Below are 5,836 nucleotides of genomic sequence, written 5' to 3'. Positions count from 1 at the left end.
AAGAATCTAACAGACAGAAGCTCACTTCTGTCAACGTCTTCAATTAAATTAAAGGCTCAAATGGAACGAGCATGTTTAAAGGCAAAGGCTGCTGATTTACAACAAAGGTTGGCACTTGAGCAAGAAGAAGCTGCAATTAAGGCAAAGAAGGAAATGCATGCAATGCAAACGGCACTCCCTGAGTCTGATGCTAAATTGGATGTCTTGAGAAGATATGAAAATACCCAGGAGGATGGTATCCACATTCCTGATGAGTGTGTTACAATTTAAACAAGGAAAAACATTCAATTACCATCACAGCCTATCAGAGCAACAAGCAGTGTTGACCTGAAATGCTCCCACTTCGACTATTCCAATGGCTAGATTTCCACATCAGACAGAAAGTAGAGAACAACAGGGACATGTGCTTGATGGCCTTTGCCAAGCAATCTCACAGCAAGCCAGTGTCGCAGAATACTTAGCAAAGAGTCAAAAAGCATCGCTACTTCCCGAACTTTCCATTCCTACGTTTAAAGGCGACCCTCTGCATTATAAAACCTGTATAGGTGCCATTGAACATGGGATTGAAGGCCGTACAAGTGATAACCGTGATCATCTTCAATTTTAGTTGCAGTATACTAGTGAACAACCACATGAGTTGGTGAAGAGCTGCATCCATATGGAACCTCTGACAGGATATACCAAAGCAAAACAAATCTTGAAGGAGTTTTATGGTGATGACTTCATGATAGCAGAAGCATATTTAAAGGAAGCCATGGATTGGCCAACAATCAAGTCTGAAGATGGTGTTGCACTTCAGTCTTTCACATTATTCCTTATGGGCTGTTTGAACATAATGGCAGATGTTAATTATATGGAGGACTTGGACAACATGGCTAATATAAAGGCATTGGCAAACAAACTTCCATACAGACTTATAGAATCTTGGAGAAAATTTGCCTGCAATCTCCAAGAAAGAACACATAGAAGAGTGAAGTTTAAGGATTTTGTTGACTTTGTTGACAAGCACGAAAGATTCTATAAAACAGAAAACAAAATCACAACACACAGAAACACCAAAATCAAAGAAAGTCTTCACAACAGTCATTGTGCCCGCCAAGATGGAAAACAACAAAACCACCACGCCAAAGGCAGAACCTGTTTCAGTGGATGCTATTGCCAAACCATGTGCTAATTGTAATGGAGAGCAACAGTCTCACAATTTGTAAGGAATTTAGGAGAAAGCATCACAAGGATAAGATTGACTTCTTGAGGAGCAAGGGTCTGTGTTTTGCATGTTTGATGCACGGTCGCATTAGCAGTTGCTGGAAACAAAAGCTTCAATGTCAAGAATGCTCTAGACTGCATCCTACAGCACTACACATTGTCCATAAACTTCTGCAAAGAAACAGCCTAAGACGATTGTGAATAGCAGTACCTATTAAGCGCCCTCGTACAAACAACAGAAACCTGGGGTGTCACTGGGGCCTGTAAATAGGACTGCATCCTTTCAATAATTCCGGGATGGGTCAAGGCACAAAAAGGAACCAAGACAGTGACGACTTACTGTCCGGTTTAAAAATGCCCTGACGCCTTTTTTAGACTGAAATAACTTACTAAAGTTTTCGTTTTGTGCCATTCAGAATGGGAGAGGGAGCCAGGAGGCGAAACAGCCGTCTTGCCAGTTCAATCCCGCACACCCTCTGACTCTCACCCTCCGTTCTGCCTTTTTATTGAAACTAACTCATCAATAACTAATCACCAGAAGACAGAAAAGCATCAACAACTAATCACCAAGAGACAGAAAACATCAATAACTCACGGTATAAAGGTCAGTTTAACTAAAGCATCAATAACTAATCACCAGGGACTCCAGCAGGCAGAAAATCATAACCCAAGGTCAGTTTAACTAAACACATCTTCAGGATGGGGTGTCTGTGTGTGTGTGTGTTAAAATAACAAGTAAGTGTCTCTGTGTGTGTTAAACATTAATGAGTGTATAAAAACATGATTATGAATACACAAACTGATTACCTATCCTCAGCCCATCTTACATTTCCCCCCTGTTGTGGATTTAAAAATCATGTCCTTACGGCTTTAAGACAGATCATCATAATGAAATCATACAACAGTGTGATCATCAGTGGAGGAGCGAAAACCTCACATTAGGGAAAAATTCCCCTCCTCCCTTCCGGCGTAGAATGAGATCCTCATAATTTGATGACCATCAGGGAATAAAACTTGTCCCTGGGGTGACTTGGTGGAGGCCCTTGCCTCGTTGTAGGAGAGGACAGCCGTCCTTACCTCCCGGATCTTCGTGTATGGTGTGTGTGTGTGTGCACGTGTGTGGACAGGGGCAAGAAGTCCATGTGTTTTTACGTTTTAGTGTCCAGTTTGAGTTCGTCATTCTCAACATTAATCAGGTTGTAACGGTACATTTGGGCAACAAACCTACGATTAACCATCATCTTTGTCATAAAAATAATGCAACATGAACAGACTAAACATAACAAAATGAAAACTATAATTATCCCTATATATTGTTTTTTTAAATTCTTCATAGTGGTCATAACATCAATAATTGTTTCATTTTTATTAAAAATTTAAATGCAGTAATGTACTCCAATCAAGGCTGATATTCCTTTGTTATGTACGTCATTAATTTCCAAACAATATCTAATCTTTTTGTTCTGTGGCTTCAACATATTTATCATCTCATCAATATTAGCACCACAGAGTACTGAGTTTCGAGATCCTCACAATAGTCGTTCTCAAAATGATATTTTTTTTTATCAATTTAGCTTTGTTAAGGTAAGATATTTTATTGACAATCTAACATTAATATGCAAAGAACATGTACATTAGTACGAAATGTAAAAAAAAATTGTGGTGGGGGGGGGTGCGAATTGTTTTCTTCTTGGTAGGGGGGGCATGACAGGAAATAATTGAGAACCACTGGTCTAGTCACACACCAGCTCGGGTTCATTCCCTACCAGAGAAATGACATTCCATGTCCCCAGAGCTAGGCGCTTTATGTTGCCGGGGATTGGACTGCCTTTGACTGCCTCCTAGCTCAAAGGAAACCCAAATTCTTTGGTCCCGCCCACTGGTAGTGAGCCGAAGCCCTTGTATTAAATAATAAATAAATACATAAAATAAAAAAATTAATAAATTTAAAAAACGGACCGATCCACTGCTTGGGTTAGTTTGACCCACCTTGAGATCCGTTCCCACTCAGTGACAGTGTCTACAAGCCACTGCCACCAGGCCAGTGAACCGACGTCCAGGCAGTGACAAAAAACGTGATCAAATTACATTGCTCATCATAAGGTGTTTGTGAGACGCTCTTTGTATGTTTCCTCAATTAAGACCTGTTTTCCATTGGTGTATTTGAAAAAAGTGGTGAACCTGTTAAATTCACTACAAAACGTTAAGAAGATGAAAGTAATGTTTGAAGGAATATTATTTTTCTATCGACATGCCGGCGGGCGGGCACAGATAGAGAGTGATAAAGCAGCACCACCCGCGCGGGGCGTGCTGACGAAAAGGCAAGCGCTCCTCCTCTCATCGCGTCCTTATTAAGACAGAAAAAAGACGCTGTTGAATTTGACCTATTCGCAGTTCGAGCAGGTGCTTAACGCTGGAGAATATCACCACTTCGAAGTTCGAACTGCTGTTGAAACGGAGAGGTAAGTGTTTTTCGTTTGTTTTTATTCAAAACATGCCTCGAGTGCATTTGTTCATGGTTAGAGATAGTTGTGTGGAAAACACTATACAAAGTAGCACCATGGATGTGGGCCTACAACACTGGCCTAGCAAACATGTGCTCCTACATCGACATAATTGACGAGCTCCAGTTAAGCATTGAATAATTATAAAACGTCATGGTGCTTTTACTCATTTAAAGAACTAAACCGACGCGTATTTTCATTCGGTGGTCAGGTTTGCATTGAATGTGAGCACGAGGGACGCTAGCTTGTTGCGTTAGCTTTGCGGAGCTAACAGCTTGCACTTTTGTTATAGAACAACAGAATGCAAGTACCATGATAATTTCTGTCATTAATTTTTGTGTAAGACACGATGTTCACTGGTTAATTACATGATTCTTAAAGCAAAGGTTACTGTGAATGCAATTTTGGTAAGATTTTTGTAGTCACACTGCATAAATCTGTCTGTCTGTTGTTTAAACTTCAATATAAACTATTATGGTTGAAATCGTTAATTGGGATGGAGGGATTGATATTTTTTTAATTTATAATTTATTTTTCTTACACTGATATTGTTAAAACTCCATTTAGCCTATAGTATTAATAATTCTCAACACAAAACTGTCTTTTTTCTTTATAGAATAAACAATGCCTTCCCTGAGATGCAGGAAGTCCCCAAAGCAGGATACTATTGAACATGCAGTCAAGGGTCTGGACAAGACTGCAGAGTTAGAAGCGAAGTATATAAACTCATTTAAAGGTATGATGTTAACGCTTTTGCTAAGATATATTATTGTTTTCTGATAACCAAGCTGACATCGTTTTTTAAGTGGTTATTTTACATTAAGAGTGTCTTGACCTTTTCTTTTGTCAGTTTCAAGTTATTTCAGTGAGCGTGAAACCTGATGGTAGGAGTTCTATCTAAATTAAGGCTGTACTTGATGACGCCCTCCGGCATTTTTATACCACAATAGACCGGTGAACAAGTCCGATATTGATAGTCTAGTGTAAAGCACGTTATACGTCACAGAGATCACGTGACGCGATCCAATATGACTGTGTATACAGTGTATGTCATTGTTATGAAACTAAATAATCTTAAAGTTTTTTTTTTACGTAACCAGGTGCCATTGACATTTGTACTTTCAGTCCTAATACATACTGGCTAATGCAATGCTGGAAAATGAATTTTGGCTGGTCTGTTCCTTTAAAATCATAAAGAAGGGCTCTGCTCTATCCCTCACAAGAAGCAATGTTTCAAACCACCCTACATTAGTATAGTGGCCCAAATGAATATGATGACTCCTTATTTGTGTGCTTAAAAATATGACGAAGCTATCTTGATTTCCCTGTTAACTAGGTCGAGGAGTATTTACCAAGGCCCCTTTCAGGAAAGACGACTTTATTCTTTATTATGGAGTACAGAGGAAAATTGATAGATTCTGATAAATCTCAACGCAGGAAGATGGATGGAAGAGGCACTGTCTTTTTGTTTGACTTCCGCCGGCAAGAAAAAACTTGGAGGTGAGGCAAAGATTGAGATGTTATCTTATTTTTGTTTTTATTTAAAAAAATAAACACATACTCATCCCATAAGTGTTAGGGGAAAAATCATTCTCTAAGCAAAAATGTATACCGTATTTTCGCACCCAAAAGACGCGCCGTGTCAAAGGGCGCAACACCTGTTGAGGCCGCTATTTCTGTCTTTGTAACATATACTGGACGCACCGCCTGACAAGACGATAGCACAGCTGCTGTTAGCATAGCATGAACTTGGCAGAGCTGCCCACACTGACACAGCCGATAGCAGCCTACTATGCCCCAATAACATGAGCAATCACCCCATTGTTGCAGCAGACGCCAAGTCTCTATTGACAATAGCTGACAATGGCTCAGGCCAATATTAGGTGCATTGGCAATAGCCTACAAAGCAACGTCAGGGGAGGGACTTGGCTGCTCACCACACACAAAAAATAAAAAACTCATCATACAAGCAAACAATGAAACATAGAAATAAGATTAACACAAACATGTATCTCTCATGCCATCAATATACCCAAAAAAAATGAAAATAATACAAAAGCCACTCAGCCTTAGCTAATTCAAGCAATGCATTCTGGGAGCAGAGACCCACAATCCCATAGCTGTTT

At 39.7% G+C, this 5,836-nt stretch overlaps 1 long non-coding RNA gene across 1 annotated transcript; it reads left to right on the top strand.

Moving 5' to 3' along the window:
* The first annotated feature begins 3,521 nt into the window (after positions 1–3,521).
* Positions 3,522–5,161, top strand: LOC148315580 (uncharacterized). The gene is made up of 3 exons (XR_015840790.1): positions 3,522–3,668; positions 4,327–4,446; positions 5,047–5,161. It is a non-coding gene; the product is annotated as an uncharacterized LOC148315580 (long non-coding RNA).
* The last annotated feature ends 675 nt before the right edge of the window (positions 5,162–5,836 follow it).

This window comes from Idiotropiscis lumnitzeri, unplaced genomic scaffold (assembly GCF_059441095.1).
Source record: "Idiotropiscis lumnitzeri isolate Australia: NSW breed Sydney's pygmy pipehorse unplaced genomic scaffold, RoL_Ilum_1.0 HiC_scaffold_91, whole genome shotgun sequence".
NCBI lineage: Eukaryota > Metazoa > Chordata > Actinopteri > Syngnathiformes > Syngnathidae > Idiotropiscis > Idiotropiscis lumnitzeri.
This window is presented reverse-complemented; position numbering and strand designations above follow the sequence as displayed.